We start from the raw sequence: 19,047 nt of genomic DNA on the forward strand, positions 1-19,047 counted from the left end.
GATTCTTCCAATCCATGAGCATGGAAGATTTTTCCATTTCTTGGTATCCTCTTCTATTTCTTTCTTTAAGATTTTGTAATTCTCATCGTAGAGATCTTTAACGTCCTTGGTTAAGTTTATTCCAAGGTATTTGATTGTTTTTGTAGCTATTGTGAATGGGATTGATCTTAGCAGTTCTTTCTCAGCCGTGGCATTGCTTGTGTATACAAAGGCTGTTGATTTTTGTGCATTGATTTTATAACCTGCCACTTTGCCAAATCCTCTATGAGTTCCAATAGTCTCTTAGTAGAGTTCTTTGGATCCTCTAAGTAAAGAATCATATCGTCTGCGAAGAGGGATAGTTTGACTTCTTCTTTCTCAATTTGTATTCCTTTGATTTCTTTTTCTTGTCTGATGGCTCTGGCTAAAACTTCCAGAACTATGTTAAATAGCAGTGGTGAAAGTGGGCATTCTTTCTGGTGCCAGATCTCAGTGGAAATGCTTCCAACTTTTCCCCATTCAATAGGATGCTGACCATGGGTTTTTCATAAATTGCTTTGATTATATTGAGGAATGTTCCTTCTATACCTAATTTGCTTAGAATTTTCATCATGAAAGGGTGTTGAATTTTATCAAATGCTTTCTCTGCATCTACTGAGATAATAATATGGTTTTTCTTCTGCAGTCTGTTAATGTGGTGAATCACATTGATTGATTTGCGAATGTTGAACCATCCCTGCATACCAGGGATAAATCCCACTTGGTCTGGGTGGATGATTTTTCTGATGTGTTGTTGTATTCTATTGGCCAGAATTTTATTGAGGGTTTTTGCGTCTATGTTCATCAGGGATATTGGTCTATAATTTTCTTTCAGTGCTGCATCTTTCTCTGGCTTAGGGATTAAGGTGATGCTGGCTTCATAGAAAGAATTTGGGAGGATTCCCTCTTTTTTGATTGTTCTGAATAGTTTGAGAAGAAATGGAATTAGTTCTTCTTTAAATGTCTGGTAGAATTCAGCAGTGAATCCATCTGGTCCTGGGCTTTTCTTTGTTGGGAGGGCCTTTATTACTGTTTCAATTTCTGTTTCAGTTATGGGTCTATTTAGGTTTTCTATGTCTTCATGGTTCAATTTTGGTAGATTGCATGTGTCCAGGAATCTATCCATTTCTGATAGATTTTCCTGTTTGCTGGCATACAAGTCCTTGTAGTAATTTCTGATGATTCTTTTTATTTCTGTGGTGTCTGTTGTTACGTTTTCTTTTTCATCTCTGATTTTATTGATTTGGGTCTTTTCTCTTCTTTTTTTAGTTAGTCGAGCCAATGGGCCAATTTTGTTTATTTTTTCAAAAAACCAGCTCTTCACTTGGCTGATTTTTTGTAATGTTTTTTTGGATTCAATCCTGTTAATTTCTTCTCTGATTTTAATTATTTCTCTTCTCCCACTAGATTTGTGTTTGGTTTGCTGCAGTTTTTCTAGGTCCTTGAGGTGCGCTGAAAGCTCATTTATTTGGTACCTTTCCAATTTCTTGATATAGGCACCTATTGCTATAAACTTGCCTCTCAATACTGCTTTTGCTGTATCCCATAGGTTTTGATATGTTGTATTGTTATCCTCATTTACTTCCAGAAAATTTTTGATTTCTCTTTTGATTTCTTGAATGACCCATTGTTCATTCAGGAGCATATTGTTCAGTCTCCATGTGTTTGCATACTTTCTAGGGTTTCCTGAGTTGCTAATTTCCAGCTTCATTCTGCTGTGGTCTGAGAAGCTGCATCGTATGATTCTAATTCTTTTAAATTTGCTGAGACTTGCTTTATGGCCTAGTATGTGATCAATCCTAGCGAAGGTTCCATGCACTGCTGAGAAGAATGTGAAGTCTTTAGATGTAGGATTGAAAGTTCTGTAGATATCTGTTAGATCCATTTGGGCAATAGTGTCAGTTAAGTCTGCTGTTTCCTTGTTGATCTTCTGTCCGGATGATCTGTCTGTTTCTGAGAGTGGAGTATTGAAGTCCCCCAGTACTATTGTATTGGAATCTAAATCTCCCTTTAAGTTCCTTAACATATCTTTTAAATAGACCGGTGCCCTGTAGTTAGGTGCATATACATTTATAATAGTTACATCTTCCTGTTGAATTGAACCCTTAATCATTATATAGTGTCCCTCTTTGTCTCTCTTAACAGCTTTCGTATTGAAGTTTATTTTGTCTGATATTAATATGGCTACACCTGCTTTTTTTGGTTTCTGTTGGCATGGAATATCTTTTTCCAACCTTTCACTTTCAGTCTGCATGCATCTTTGTTAGAGAGATGTGTTTCTTGTAGGCAACAAATAGTTGGGTTTTGTTCCTTGAGCCAATCAGCCAATCCGTGTCTTTTAACTGAAGAGTTAAGACCATTAATGTTTAATGTGGCTATTGCTATGTAGTGACTTTGCCCTGACATTTTCCCGGAGATATTTTCTACTATATGCTTTGAGCTTCCCATGCTCTTTTACTGGTAGGTGTTCTTCCTTTACCTTCTTTCATATTGATGGCCGTGTTTCTGTGTTTCTGAGTGTAGCACATCTTTAAGTATCTTTTGCAGGGCCGGACGAGTGGCCAAAAAGCCTTTCAATTTCTGTTTGCTATGAAAGGTCTTTATTTCATCTTCATTCACAAATGAGAGCTTAGCAGGATATAATATTCTGGGCTGGCAGTTTTTCTCTCTTAGTACCTGTGCTATATCTTGCCATTCCTTCCTAGCCTGTAGTGTTTCTGATGAGAAGTCTGCTGTGAGTCTAGTTGGAGATCCTCTGAGAGTAATCTGACGTTTCTCTCTTGCACATTTTAGGATCTTTTCTTTATGTTTCACTGTGATGAGTTTAATTACAACGTGTCGTGGTGAGGGTCTCTTTTGGTCATGTTTATTGGGGGTTATATGAGCTTCCTGTACTAGGATGTCTCTGTCCTTCTCCAAACCTGGAAAGTTCTCTGCTAGTATCTCACTAAAAAGGCCTTCTAATCCTTTCTCTCTCTCCTTGCCTTCAGGAACTCCTAGAACTCGAATGTTGGTTTTTTAATACTATCCTGCAGATTCCCAATGATATTTTTTAGATTTCTAATTTCCTCTTCTTTTCTTTGGTTTGACTGTATGTTTTCCTGTGCTCTGTCTTCTAAGTCCGATATTCTCTCTTCTGCTTCACCCATTCTGTTTTTAAGGCTCTCTAATGTGTTTGTCATTTGATCTGTTGAGCTCTTCATTTCATTTTGATTTCTCTTCACTATCACACTTTCCTGTTCTACTAGTTTCTGCATTTCATTTTTATTCTTCCTTAAAATTTCATTTTCACGAGAGAGATTTTCAATCCTGTCCAATAAGGATTTCTGTAGTTCAAGGATTTGCTTTTGAAAACTTCTAAATGTTCTTATCATAAATTTTTTGAAATCCGTATCTTGCATTTCTTCTATCTCATCATCTTCATAATCTTGGCTTGGGGTGTTTTGTTTATTTGGAGGCATCATAGTGTCATCGTTGATCTTTTTCCCTTGATTTCTGTGTTTGTTGCTTGGCATAGTTAATTCTTCTTTCCTCACTGTGCGTTTTTTTTTTTTTTAAATTTTATACTATGTCTGTGTTAAGTGGACTGCCTGCTGTTGGAGGAGCCTTGGAGGCTTGACATGGGTATGGCCTGAGAGCTCTTCTTGGTTCTTCCGGGTTACGGGTGTGCAAAGGTGACACCCTCAGGTTATGTGTGGTAAATCTCTCTCTATTTATTTATTTATTTATTTATTTTATTTTACTTATTTATTCAGGAGGTAAGTAATACTGCACCGCACGGCTGTGCAGAATTGATGGTATTTTGCTTCCAATCTCTGGCTTCTACCCAAAGAGTCTGTTCAGGCTCTGTTTCTCCTCTGGACTCCCACTGGGTTGCCTAGGCTACTGAATTGTAGCGACTCAGTTCCTTAGCTCTCCCCTGTTGTTATGTAAATCTAGAGAGGGGCCTGCTCTTTGTCTCTTGCTGGCCTTTGCAAGGTTGGCGGAGAGAGAGAGAAACTCGTCTGTACCAGTACCCCCCCCCCTTCCTTCTCTCCTGTAGTCAGTCTGGTGAACTTTCCGCTCCCCTCTAGATTCTGACTGCCGTTTCCCAGCCAATGTCTCGGGTTACTGAGCTCACCTCCCCTTCCAGCGCTGATGTGTGGACTCGGAGCCCTGGGCGTCCCTGCTGTCCCCGCTGGTGTCTGTGTGACATCCACTCCCCTTCCTGCACTGGCACGCAGACCCTGCGGCTCCCACAGCTCGGCTTCTGCGCGGTGGGCGACCTTGTTCTCCCAGTAGGTCCTCCGAGTCACAGCCACTAGATCCAGAAGAGTTTCCTCTGCAATTTTTTCCTGATCCTTTTTCTGAGGCTACCGTAACTCCACTTTTATTAAACTAAATTTTCCCAGACTATCAGTGCGCACCCTCACTATTCCGCCATCTTGGCTCTGCCCCCGATCTGTCCATTTATGAAAGTGGGGTGTTAGAGTTCCCTATTATTATTTTGAAATTTGTCTCTACCTATAGCCTATTAATATTTGCTTTATGTATTTGAGGCTGTACTTCTGGGTGCATATTATTTACAAGTATTATTTCCTCTTGCTAGGTTGAATCCTGTATCATTATATAATGACTTTTGTGTTCTCTTATTAGTGATTTTGATTTAAAATCTATCTCATCTGATAGAAGTATGTCTGCCTATGCTTTCTTTTGGATTCCCTTTGCATCTTGTTGCATCATTTTTCTTTCAGTCTATGTGTGTCCTTAGAAGTGAAGTGAGTTTCCTGTAAGCAACACATAGTTGAGTCCCATTTTAAATCAATTTGGTCATGCTATGTCTTTCTATTGGGGAATTTAGTCTGTCAATACTTAAGGGAATTAAGATAGGCGGAATCTTACCACTATTATTTTAATACTTACTTTGTATTTTTATTGTGTTTCCTTTCTTTATCCCTCTCTCACATTTTTCATTTGTGGTTAAGTGATTTTCTCTAATGGTATACTTTGATTCCTTGCTTATTATTTTTGGCAAGTCTGCTATAGGTTTCTCTTTGTGGTTATCATGAGGCTTACAAAAATCTTTTGACAATCTGTATTGAAATGACAACAACACTGGTTATAAAGACAGGGAAAGAGACAAACAGAAAATAGATAAGAAATCCTAATAAAGCACTCCACATTTGTGTTCCAGTCCTCCCCCACATTTTGAATTTTTGACATTACATGTGACCTCTTTCTGTATTGCATGTCTCTTAACATTTTAATGTAGACATTATAGTTTTTAGTTTTTGTGTTTTTTTTTTATTTCACAGCAAATATTTAAATGGTTTACACATCAAAATCACACTATTAGGGAATTCTGAATTTGTTTCTTTAGTTACTCTTAACAGAAGGTGAGTTTTCTACAGTCTGATATTTTGTTCTTACTTATTAGCATCAGTTTCTTTCAGTTTGAAGAACTGCCTTTAGCATTTCTTGCAAGACAGGTCTGATGGTGATAAATGCTCTCAGCTTTTGTTTGTCTGGGAATGTCTTTATCTGTCTCTCATATCTGAAGGACAGCTTTGCCAGACACAGCATTCATTTTTTAAAAAGATTTACTTATTTAATGGGCAGTGTGACAGAGAGGAAACAAGAGAGAGAGAGAGAGAGAGAGAGAGAGAGATCTTCTATCTCTAACACTAGACAGCACCTTATGCTATCTAGTTTGCCCCACCCCATCCACTCTTGATGTGCCTTCGAAGGGCCTGCATTAGGCTCTGACTCCTCATCTCTCCCAAAATGGATGCAATGGCCTGGGCTGGGCCAGGCCAAAGCCAGGAACCAGGAACTCCATCCTGGTCTGCCATATGGGTAACAGAGGCCCATCTTCCACTGCCTTCCTAAGCACATTAGCAGGAAGTTGGATTAGAAATGGAGCAGCTGAGCCTCCAACCAGCACTCCATTATGGGATGGGGACATTGTAAGCAGCATCAGCCACAACATCAGCCCCCAGATGCAGTATTCTTGGCTGACAATTTTTTCCTTTTAACACCATAAAAGCTTCATCCCATTCCCTCCTGGCCTGTAAGGCTTCTGCTCAGAAATCTGTAGTCAGAGAAATTAGAACCCTTTTATGTATTATTTGCTTCTTTCTTTCTTGCAGCTTTGAGAGTATTCTCTTTATATTTAATCTAGGTTTGGGAAGTTTTATGTCATTATCTCATTGAATATGTTCTCTAACATTCTGAAGTCCCGCGTGAATCCTAGTAACTCAAACATTTGCTCTTTTCATGCTATTCCACATTTCCCATAAGTTTTCTTCATTCCTCTTGATTTTTTTTCTTTTTTCTCATCCAACACTTTTTCAAAGAGCCTGTCTTCAGGCTCCCTGACTCCTTCTTCTGTTTGATCTGTTCTGCTATTGATGCCTTCTATCACATTTTTAATTTCACTTAGTGTACTTTTCAGCTGAAGGATCTCTGCTTGATTTTTGTCTAACGATTTCCATATCTCTACCAAATCTCTGTCAGAATATTGAATCATTTATGCGTGTACTCTTGAGTTTCACTGAGTTTCTTGGCAACAGATTTTGAAATGTTCATCTGAGCATTTAGAAGGTTCAACTTCCAGGTGGTTGGCTTCTGGCACCTTATTTTGCTCTTTAGGTGAGGTCATGGTTCCCTGGAAGTTCTTGGCTCTTACTGATGTGTGACGTCATCTGCACATTGGAGGATTAGTTTTAGTAACCTGACTTCCTTTGTTAACTGTCCTAAATTCTGAGCAGCTTATCCTCCGAGCCTGTGGATACTTTTGCTATCTAACACTAGACAGCACCTTATGCTATCTAGTTTTCCCCACCCCATCCACTCTTGATGTGTTTTTGCTGATTCAGTCCTATAAAATTAGTGCCAACTCAAATTTGTCTCAAATCTGCAGTTGATGTGTGATTCAGTGTAGAATAGGGAAATGCCTTCGAAGGGCCTGCATTAGGCTCTGACTGACTCCTCATCCTTTCTCCACAAATGCCATGTTACTGGAGTACATCCTGAGCCCACAGCCCACCAAGACCTGCGCATCCTTGAGGAGGTAGGACCAAGGCTCACTCTGTCATGGTCTGTCTTCCTGCTGGTGTGGGCTCACTGCCTGATATAAACCTATCAGATGCTGATGATTCAGGATCACAGAACTCTACTGGGCACAAAACAGGTATAGAGGCTCTGTCTGCAAGCAAGGCCTGGGCACTGGTACTGTTCAGATCTGCTCAATGCTAGGTTTCATTAACCTCTCACTGAGTTCCAGAACAATCCTATGATTTCTTGCTGTCTGTGTAAGGTTGTAGGAGTGATGGAGGCAGGCCTCAGCTTCTCAGGCATGCCCTAAGTGGCCTACAACTCGGTCTCATAGTCTCTAGGCCCTGTACAATCATAGGGATATACGCAGGCCCATGAGGAGAAGTTGATGGTGAAACATGCCAAAACAAATTTGTCTCATGAGAATGTCCACAGGAACTTGCCTAGGGATAGAAACCATTAGGAGCTACCTAGCATTGCACCTATTACCAGCCCCTCGCTGATTTCCAAAATAGTCCTTGTTGTCTCCCTCAAGGTTGGATGAGGGTGATTAAGACGGCCCCCAGGCCATTCAGATTGGCCCCAGGCTGGTCATCCTGGGTCCCACAGTTCCTGAAGCCATCAAGTCTCAGGGAGGCCCACCAGCCTTACCTAAGGCCAGCAGCGTGACACAGGAGAAAATGAGCCCAGTCTACCAGAGCACAGGTCTTCCCGTAACTCCTGGCAAGCTAGAAGCTCAGTCTGTGACCACCAGCGGGCAGGAGTTTGGGGTCGGAGTGGGGTATGAGGCCCTTGGGCTTTATCAGGTGTCAGGTCTCAGCATGGTAGACCTGACCCTGAGCTCCTGGAATTTTATTTTCTGCAGGTGGTCAGTGGTCAGGCAGAGTTTGACAGTGAGAGAGAGAGAGACAGAGAGAAAGGTCTTCCTTTTTCTGTTGGTTCATCCCCCAAATGGCTGCCATGGCCGGTGTGCTGCGGCCGGTGCGCTGCACCAATCCAAAGCCAGAAGCCAGGTACTTCCTCCTGGTCTCCCATGCAGGTGCAGGGCCCAAGCACTTGGGCCATCCTCCATTGCCTTCCCGGGCCACAGCAGAGAGCTGGACTGGAAGAGGAGCAACCGGGACAGAATCCGGTGCCCTGACCAGGTCTAGAACCCAGAGTGCCGGCGCTGCAGGCAGAGGATTAGCCAAGTGAGCCACGGCGCTGGCCAGGAGCATCAGTTCTAAGTAGAGAATTATTTGGGTGGTCAGAAACCAGTCAGTTAAAAAAAAAGCTCTTTTACTTCTTCAGCAAGCCGTACTAGGGTCCGTGTGTGCCTTTACAGGATTCCTTAAAACACTAAGTATACTTAGTGCAAATGAAAGAGCTGAGTTTCTCATCTGTCCCCTTTCAGACAAAATTGTGTTTGAGTCCTACAACTAATGGGAAATAATTCAAAAGCCACATTAAAATAGCACATTATGAATCAGATAATGTCCTGTAATCTGATAACTGTATAATGCTAGTTTTGACAAAAGCAATAAGCAAGGGAAAATAATATTGTTATTAGTCCCATCACAACAGCGTGCAAAAGCTGGGACAGGTTTGATATGTACAGCTTGCACTGCACCCTGAGGGTGGAGCACAGCACCCAGTTTAGAACCATGATTCCCCTCAGAGTTTCACAGTCCTGGTATGGTGTCATGCCCTTGGGAATTCTTTAGAATATGCAGTGTTTAACTATCTCAGATTGCTAAATATAGAGATGACTGTTGAAAACTATGGATATGTTGAAATCTATCCATGTATATGTTGAAATCTAAGTTCTTTCTTTGAAATTTCCAATGAATCAATGAATTATCTTTGTTTATGTAAAGACCAAACATGTTGTATCATATTCCATTGCACCAAACTCTTAAATATCTTAATAGAAAAGTATTAAACATTATTTTTCATACACTATGGTTTGTGCACATACTCTATACTGCTTATGAAAATAATAGGAAATAAATTGAGACTTTCCTTTAAAATGGGGTCCCATGTGATTTCAGCTGCCTAAAGTTTGCCATTTTACAGGCTAGAGTAAAGCCATGTTTCCTGTAAGATTGTAGGAATTTTTAAAGTGTCAGTAATAAAAATTATCATGTATTATATCAATATTTAGTAGGCTTGTCTTATAAAATAGTAGCTTGCAGATGACTGTAATTGTTTCAAGCAGTTGTAAGTATTAGGACTACACACAGGGCCATTAAACGTATTCAGACCATGTTGAGCAGGAACTCTCTGGACTGAGGTCCCTCCTGTCATCAAGGGAAGAGGCAGCAGGTGGTGCCTGCTTTTCTGGGTCGGAAAACAAGCTCAGAATTATTTTCTGGTCAGCTGAAGGACCCTAAAATAATAGAACCACTAGTTATTTCAAAATCTGCTAGAACTTCTCTACAGTTTCCACATTTCAGTTCAACAAATCTCTCTTGAGTAACTGGCCTTTTCCATAGTCTGTACCTGGAATGGAACTTTTTTTTTTTTTAAAAAGATTTATTTATTTATTTGCAAGGCAGAGTTACAGAGGCAGAGAAGGGGAAAGAGGTCCTCCATCCGCTGGTTCACTCCCCAAGTGATCGCAACGGCCAGAGCTGGGCTGATCCAAAGCCAGGAGCCAGGAGCTTCTTCCAGGTCTCCCACATGGGTGCAGGGGCCCAAGGGCTTGGGCCATCTTCTACTGCTTTCCCAGGCCATAGCAGAGAGCTGAATCAGAAGTGGAGCAGCCAGGACTCAAACCGGCACCTAAATGGGATGCTGGTTTTGCAGGCAGCGGCTTTACCCGCTACACCACAGCGCCAGCCCCTGGAACTTTTTTAAATGAATAAAACATACTCTCAAGGCTGGCGCTGTGGCGTAGCAGGTAAAGCTGCCACCTGCAGAGCTGGCATCCCATTTGGGCACTGGTTCAAGTCCCAGCTGCTCTATTTCCAATCCAGCTTTCTCCTATCACCTGGGAAGGCAGTAGAAGATGGCCCAAGTATACCTGCTTTCAAGAAAAATTGTATGTATATGTATAGAATATCTACATATGAAGTGGATATGGATAAATGTTTAGTAAAATACTAAAAATTTCTAAATCTCACAGTGCCCAAATCACATTATGGATCCATTCCCTGTTGCTTTTCTTCTGAGAACAGTGGAGAAGAAAAAATTATTAAACCTATAAAACATTTTTTAAATTAAGTTAAAAATTCAATGGCTTTTAAAAATATATTAATAAAAAGAACCCGGGCTGAATTTCTCTTTTAGTGATCCTTTGGTCGGCTCATTAGCTCATTGGCCATCAGTATAAGTGAACCTGGAGCTTCACTCACAGGGCAAACCCCACACATAGGCGAGGATTCCAAGGGTATGGCCAGAGCTTGGAACTCCAATCTCATTGTGAGCTCTATGGCCGCCTTGCCAAATGCCAACCTGCTGGTGATGCAATCTGCTCAGGCCCCTCACCACCTGTCCATTGGTGGAGATGGTAAAAATGAGTTGAGGTCTCATAGAAATTAACCAAGCACTAGGACTGTCTTCTGCTTTCACAGGCCCATTAGCAGGGAGCTAGATAGAAAGTAGAACAGCTGGGACTCAAACCAGCACCCATAGGGGATGTCAGCACTGCAGGCAGCGGCTTTATGCAGGCCCCACAGTCACCTTTAGAAAAGACATCCTGGGAAGAGACTTAGGAAGTCTGGGCAGAGGCCGATGTGACGTCACATTCCTCCAGGAGCAGAGGTCACACACCCTGTGCATTAATAACTATGGGTCCCACCCACCAAACTCCCACTCCCCGGGGGAAGATCTATGGGTGAGAAGAAGAAAACAGTTAGTGGGAAAGAGAAAACACTCAATGGGGTAAGGACACACCATTTTCCAGGTCACATAAAGTCATTATAGACAGATACATTCCTTGCATAGGCTCAAAACACAGATGAGAAAGACACCCACAGGTTTGAAAAGGAGTGAAAGCGACAAAAGGAAAACTAAAGTTTCGATGAGATTGCAGGTGATGTTAGAAACCCTCAAAGGCCAAGGAAAGTTAGCAGCACCTTGGTGGAAAGCAGCCAGGAGTTGCTCATTTAATTAGTGACAAAGCTCCCTTCAGAGCCCTTCAATTGGAAATCTCTGCAAACTCAGGTTCTACCTCTAATCCTTCAAGCTGGTATCTGGCTCTCAGTCTTCAGTCAGGGCCAGAGCTCAAGAAAGCTGCGCCTGTAGCCGGGCAAGCCAGAGAAGCTGATCAGCAAGGTCAAATCAAAGCAAGAATTGCCAGCCGGAAGTCGGCCCCAAAGCTGGCCCCCGGAGCTGCCAGCCTCCCAAGGGTGTCCACTCTCAGCTCAATGTCCCCAATGATTGCTGAGCTCTTTGAAAATCGCATTGTAAAAACAGAAGGAGAATTGCAAAACAGTAACTTAAAAATCCATGACCTTGGGAGATACTTTTTAATAGTTGAAAAACAAATGATATTTCAGGTAAATAAATTTTAGAGATAAGAATCTTAAGTAGCTATCTCTGGACATTGGTGTCATATTGAATTTCTTCTGGAAATTATGTATGAGTAAATCTGCATTTTCTTTGCGAACAAATGGTTCTTTTGAGTGACTTTATTTGGGAAGGCCTTTATTATTTTAAATTACTTATTTACTTTGTATTTATTTGAAAGACAGAAATAGAGAGAGACATCACACCTGCTGGTTCATTCCCCAAATGCTAGGAACAGCTAGGGTTGGGCCATGCTGCAGCCAGGAGCCAGGATTTCAATCCGTGTGCCCCAAGTTGGGTGGGTGGCAGGGATCCAAGTAGTTGAGCCATCACCTGCTGTCTCCCAGGGTGCACATTAGTAAGAAGCTGGAATCAGGAACAGAGCAGGAACTTGAACCCAGGCTTTCCTGTATGTGATGCCAGCATGCCAGTGGTGTTTTAACCATCAAATGCCTACTACCTTTTATTTTACTCTTATCAACCACCTGTCCTTCCAGCATCACCAGAGAAATAAGAATGAATAATTTAACCCAGAAAACGTTGTTACGGCCCTTTACAGTTCCACATAAGAAATAACACAGGAGAAAGAGAGAGAAATGTAGTCACCAAAGACCATTAAAACAAACAGGCCAGGAGCACACTTGAACAGACTAGCATTCTCTCACGCAGCCTCACAAGGATTCCATCAGAATGCATTAGGAGGTATTTGTTTAGGTGTCCGGAGCGGGATGGTGGCAGCAAGTGGAACTCTAGACACAGTAGAAGGTTTTGCTGAGGAGAGAACTGGGGTGTCAGAGAAAAAGAACAGTCAAGGATGCTTTGTGGTTTTGGCCTGAGCACCTGGAAGGAAACAGGACAGGATGGGAGGGAGGGGCGAAAAGAGGAGGGAGAAAAAAAGGGGAGCCCCACTCCCCCGCCCTGCTCCTCTGGCCTCTGCTCTCAGGGCTGGGCCTCTGCTCTGTTTTTCTTGCCCAGTGCATGATATCCTGCCCAGGACTGGCATCCGGCCTGATCCCCAGCCTGCTCAGCTGGGATCCTACGATCCCCTTAATCCAGCCCGGCCCCCAGGGGTCTGGACGCGGGCTGCTTCCCCTGTTAGGAAACAGATTCTCCAGAACTGGCATTGCCGCCTCACACTGAGCAACTCTTGTTCCCAACTTCCTGCGGTCTTTATTGCCACAAGGAATGAACCTGCACTTGCACCGTTGGCTGCCTGGGATCCTGCTGTTTCTTCGTGCACAGACACTGCTCCCTGATGCTTCTCTCCCGTCTCTCACTTTTGCTCAAAGGTAGCCCTCTGGTTCTGAGCCCAGGAATCACTGGACACTGCCCACAGGACAGGAGCTTTGCACGTCCCAATGTCGTGTGTTATCTGTAAGTGTAAGGTTTGTCGCTGGGACTCTGAAGCCGAGATTGACCCACCATATGTCTGTGATGGTAGCAAGGAAGGGAGACGATATAATATGATGAGCCCTTTGGTTTACACCAGCACTTAACAAATGCTTTTCTGAGATTATGTAATCTAATGTCCATAAAGCCCTATAAGTTTTATTCCTATTTTTTTTTTTTTTTGACAGGCAGAGTTATTGAGAGAGAGAGACAGAGAGAAAGGTCTTCCTTCCATTGGTTCACCCCCGCAAAGAGCCAGGTGCTTCCTCCTGGTCTCCCATGCAGGTGCAGGGTCCAAGCACTTGGGCCATCCTCCACTGCCTTACTGGGCCACAGCAGAGAGCTGGACTGGAAGAGGAGCAACCGGGACAGAATCCGGCGCCCCAACCGGCACTAGAACCCGGGGTGCTGGCGCCGCAGGCGGAGGATTAGCCAAGTGAGCTACGGTGCCGGCCTTTATTCCTACTTAATAGATAAATAAAACCCCTTTTCCTAGCAGGCACTGTATAACGACATTACCTGCTTTTCTTTTTTTTTTTTTTAAGATTTATTTATTTATTTGAAAGACAGAGTTACAGAGGCAGAAACAGAGGGAGAGCAAGAGCGAGAGAGAGAGAAGTCTTCCATCCGCTGGTTCGCTCCCCAGATGGCTGCAACAGCTGGAGCTGCACAGATCTGAAGCCAGGAGCCAGGAGTTTATTCCAGGTCTCCCACGTGGGTGCAGGGGCCCAAGGACTTGGGCCATCTTCCACTGATTTCCCAGGCCACAGCAGAGAGCTGGTTGGAAAGTGAAGCAGCTGGGACTTTGCACTGGTGCCCATACGGGATGTGGCACTGCCGGCGGCAGCTTTAGCCACTACACCACAACGGCAGCCCCAACTGTAATTTTCTCAATGTTCAGATCAATCCTATAGTTAGGTCAACACTGTTGATCTCTTTTAAGCCTCACGTCAATCCTGTTACTGTCCCCCATTTCACAGATGAGGGAATTGAGAGACAAAGAGTAACTTGCTTAGGGCCCTTCTTTAGTAAGTGCCACATTCAGAGTTTGAGCCCAGAAGTTTCGACTCCAGTCACACACAGGAAATTCAATCAGCACTGGGGCCACCACTGTGGCATAGTGGGTAAGGCCGCCGCCTGCAGTGCTGGCAACCCACATGGGCGCTGGTTCAAGTCCTGACTGCTCTTACCCTGATCCAGCTCTCTGCTATGGCCTGTGAAAACAGTAGAAGATGGCCCAAGTGCTTGGGCCCCTGCACCCATGTGGGAGACTAGAAGAAGCTCCTGCCTCCTTGCTTCAGATAGGCCCAGCTCTGGCCATTGCAGCCATTGTGGAGTGAACCAGCAGATGGAAGACCTCTCTTTCCCTCTCTCTCTCTCTCTCTGCCTCTGCCTCTCTGTAATTCTGCCTTTCAAAGTAAGTAAAAAGTAAATAAATCTATTTTTAAAAAAGAAATACATTACTTAATATTCTTATGTGTATACTTCTAACCTGTACCACTCCAAAGGGATATGAGGCAAGTTGCAGAAAATACATTCTACAATAAAATAAGGGGTATATAAAATATTTACACAGATAAAATAAAGAGGACTATGAAGCCTATTAAAGAAAAAAACAAATCAATGATACTTTGAAAGCACAGTTGGGGCTGGCGCTGTGGTGCTGGCATCCCATATGGGCACCAGTTCTAGTCCCGGCTGCTCCTCTTCCAATCCAGCTCTCTGTTGTGGCCTGGGAAATCAGTGGAAGATGGCCCAAGTCCTTGGGCTCCTGCACCCGCATGGGAGACCAGGAAGAAGCACCTGGCTCCTGGCTTCAGGTCGGCGCAGCTCCAGCCGTTGCGGCCACTGGGGAGTGAACCAACGGACGGAAGACCTCTCTCTCTGTCTCTCCCTCTCACTGTGTGTAACTCTACCTCTCAAGTAAATAAATAAATAAATAATCTTTAAAAAAATCATGGTAAGGAAGATTTCACTCAGAATCCTCATGTAGGTATAGAGGCCACTGCCATATGGTCTCCCAGTGGAGAAGAGATTGTCTCATCTCTGAATACAGAATTGACAGGAAGGAACCTACAGCCAAGGAACAAGGTAAGTGTCATGAATGGAAAATTCCTAAGAAGAACCATTAGTGGTGAGGGGTATTCTGGTTAGACCGACCTGACAAGACTCTTTCTGAAGACAGGCCAGCCTGATTAGATATGACCCAGGAGATGACGAGGACGAGGGCCCTGAGCAGATACCAAGGATGCTCGCATATCCAGGCTGGGGGGTGGAGGGCCGCAGATTCTGGCTAAGCTGACTTTGCAGAGCTATTTGCTAAACTGGCCAGATGGGTCTGAGATAAGATTCAAGAGACTGACTAAAGTTCGGCCAAGCGAAGACTTGTTTTCAGGCCAGAGGAAAGTTAATGCCGGAAACACACACTACGACGTTCTATTGACTTACAGTGGAGGGCCATGCAGACTGAAAGCCAGGTCAGATGAGTTTATGCAACTCAAACACACTGTAATAATTTCTGATCCATCTCTCATTACCAACTATGGCTTAAATACTAGGTAAACAGAAGAACCCATAAAAACTCCCTTTGTCCTGTTCAGCCTCCAGGTGGAAGACAAGGGCGTATGTTGAAGATGGAAAATCGACTTCCCTACAAGCTTCTAGAATCCAGGACAAGGTCACAAAACTAGGAACCTTGTCACCTGGAACTAAGCCAATGATTGAATACACTCCTTACCTTAACCATTGCTTCTTCAACAAGAGGTGGGAGGTGGGGTAGCTTTTTGCACTCCCTGGAGATTTTGCAAAGTTCCAATCTTTTGAATGTGTGTCAGTCGTTCTTAGTCCCAGGCACTAGAACCAACCGTAGCTGATAAAAGCAGATGAGAAATGTGTGGACTTCACCAGGCTGGGAGGCTGGTACCTAATCCTCACTGAGTGGCTTGTTCACATCATGGGGTCATGTTCACGTCTCTGAACACAGCACAAACTAGGGCACTCCCAGTCCACACATGCTCAGTCTTGTATTTCAAATTGCCAACCCCCATCTCAGATTCTGAACCCACATATCTCATTGGCCAAGCCCAGTTTGTGCTCCAGCAACAAGAGAAGCCAGGGGATAAAGTTTGTGGACTTCTGACTCCAAAGGAGGAGGCGAGTCTACCCTCCCCTGAGACTCACGCAAAGAAGACACATGTCCAGCATGGTGTGAGGGAAGTCAGACATTCAACAGCTAAGAGAATGTGGTAAACAACTGGGAGGGAAGAATTGGGCCAATCAAGTCTGTAAATCAAGTACCACAGGACACCACTGCATACTCATGATTATTGCCCTGCGTGGTGTGACACTCCTCCCACCTCTAGCACCTGTGAGTATAATAAACTGTCTCCTCTCGTGACTGCACCTAACAGAACACAGAATACCCTTGTCCCTGAAATGAAGTTTTCCATTTTCTTATAAAGTAGAAAAACCCAAAACTTGTAAATTAAAGAATAAAAACAGAGCATTGGGGCGGGCACTGTGGCATAGCAGGTAAAAGCCGCCGCCTGCAGTGCCAGCATACCATATGGGTGCCGGTTCGAATTCCAGCTGCTCCGCTTCTGATCCAGCTCTCTGATATGGCCTGGGAAAGCAGTAGAAGATGGCCCAAATGCTTGGGCCCTGCACCTGCATGGGAGACCCAGAGGAAGCTCCTGGCTCCTGGCTTCGGATGGGTGTAGCTCCAGTGGTTGTGGCCAATTGGGGAGTGAACCAGCAGATGGAAGACTCTCTCTCTCTGCTTCTCCTTCTCTCTCTGTGTTAACTCTTTCAAATAAATAAACAAATCTTTAAAAAAAAATAAAAACAGCATAATCAAGCAGGTAGATCAGTAGAATGCAACAGAACCCAAAAGTAAACCCACATATATACAGTCAACTGATCTTCAACAAAACACATGGGAAATTGCATGATAAAAAGAATGTTTTTTTTTTCAAAAATAGTGCAGGAATAATTTAATAAATATATGCAGAAAAATGAGCTTTGATTCACACCATGTGACATATGCAAAAATTCCTTCAGAACAGCGCTTATAACCAGATAAAGCATAAAACAGAAACTTCTCAAAGAAAATTTCTAGGAGAAAATATTATGACCTTAGATTGGGCAAAGATATCTTAGATATGATCCATAAAGGGAAAAAACTGATAAATAGAAATGCATCAAAATGAGTAACTTACACTTTTTGAATTACACTGTTATCTTCTTTTTTTTTTTTTTTTTTTTTTTTTTTTTTTTTTTGAATGGCAGAGTTGGACAGTGAGAGAGAGAGAGAGACAGAGAGAAAGGTCGTCCTTTTCCGTTGGTTCACCCCCCAGTGGCCGTGGCGGCCAGCGCACTGTGCTGATCTGAAGCCAGGAGCCAGGTGCTTCTCCTGGCCTCCCATACAGGTGCAGGGGCCCAAGGACTTGGGTCATCCTTCACTGCCTTCCCAGGCCACAGCAGAGAGCTGGACTGGAAGAGGAGCAACTGGGACAGAACCAGTGCCCCAACCGGGACTAGAACCTGGTGTGCCGGCACCGCAGGTGGAGGATTAGCCAAGTGAGCCGCAGCGCCGGCCGAATTACACTGTTATCTTAACAAAAAAACAAACCACAAACCACAAATCTGATAAAGGTTTTGTGTCTAGAATTTACAAGGGCCCTTTCCAAAGCAAAAAAAGGCATATAATGAAATAGTGGATTTCAAAAATATTTTGCACCAAAGCAAACTTATCATTTAATTCCATTTTCCAGGAGCTTTTTGAAGTACGCTCACATAAGGACCTCTTAAAGCTCAATCATAAGAAAATTAACAATTTTATTTTTAAAACGGCAAAATAATTGAACATTCACTTCACCAAAGAATATATATAGTGGCTGGCATGGTAGCATAGTGGGTTAAAGCCATCCCCATATGGCTTTGAGTCCCTGCTGCTCCACTTCCCATCCAGCTCCCTGTTAATGTGCCTGGGAAGGCCGGCACGGTGGCTCTCTAGGCTAATCCTCCACTTAGCGGCGCCAGCACACCGGGTTCTAGTCCTGGTCGGGGCGCCGGATTCTGTCCCAGTTGCCCCTCTTCCAGGCCAACTCTCTGCTGTGGCCAGGGAGTGCAGTGGAGGATGGCCCAAGTGCTTGGGCCCTGCACCCCATGGGAGACCAGGAGAAGCACCCGGCTCCTGCCATCGGATCAGCACGGTGTGCTGGCCGCAGCGCGCCAGCCGTGGCGGCCATGAACCAATGGCAAAAGGAAGACCTTTCTCTCTGTCTCTCTCTCTCACTGTCCACTCTTCCTGTCAAAAAAAAAAAATGTGCCTGGGAAAGCAGCGAAGGATGGCCCAAGTGCTTGGGCCCCTGCCACCTGCATGGGAAACCTGGATGGAGTTCCTGGCTCCTGGTTTCAGCCTGGCCCAGTCCCAGCCATTGAGGCCATTTGGCAGAGCGAACCCTGGATGGAATCTGTTGCTCTCTCCACCCACCCCCTCCTCTCTCTGTAACTCTGCCTTTTGAAAACATAAATCAATCTTCAAAAATAAATAAATAAATAAGAAAGATACACAGATGGCAAAAAGTCCATGAAAAGATTCAGTATCATCAGTCATTGACAAAGTACAGGTTAAAACCCCAATGTGATGCCCACTAGACTGGCTAAAATTTAACTTACTGATCCACCAAGTGTTAGAGAGGATGTGGGGCAAGTGAGATTCTCATACCCAGCTGGTAAGAATGAAAAATGGTAAAACCACACTGGAAAGCATGCTACACCAACAATAAATATATAACTGCTTTCTCAAGAACAATACACACACACACACACACACACACACAGAGAGAGAGAGAGATGGAGGGAGGGAGGGAGGGAGGGAGGGAATCTTCCTTCTGCTGATTCTCTCCCCAAATGCCCTCATCAATCAGGGCTGGGCCAGGCCAAAACCAGGAGCCTGGAACTCTATGCAGGTCTCCTGCAGGAGTGGCAGAGACCTAACAGCTACTTGAGCCATCGTCTGCTGCCTGTCAGGACATGTAACAGCAGGAAGTTGGATTGCAAGCAGAGTGGTGAGGACTTGAACCCAGGCATTCTGATATGAGATGCAGGTGT

The 19,047-nt window shown here is 43.8% G+C and overlaps 1 long non-coding RNA gene and 1 other non-coding gene across 2 annotated transcripts in view; one reads left to right on the forward strand and one right to left on the reverse strand.

Annotated features, from left to right (window-relative positions):
* Positions 1–19,047, reverse strand: part of LOC149122779 (uncharacterized) — a 49,861-nt gene that overhangs the window by 11,951 nt on the left and 18,863 nt on the right. The gene's annotated exons all lie outside the window — the stretch shown is intronic.
* On the forward strand, positions 10,121–10,212 carry LOC149122780 (small nucleolar RNA U83B). The gene has a single exon (XR_016220045.1). It is a non-coding gene; the product is annotated as a small nucleolar RNA U83B (small nucleolar RNA).

Source organism: Oryctolagus cuniculus, chromosome 13 (genome assembly GCF_051225735.1).
Source record: "Oryctolagus cuniculus isolate XC-2025 breed Fujian yellow rabbit chromosome 13, ASM5122573v1, whole genome shotgun sequence".
NCBI classification, from domain to species: Eukaryota; Metazoa; Chordata; class Mammalia; order Lagomorpha; family Leporidae; genus Oryctolagus; species Oryctolagus cuniculus.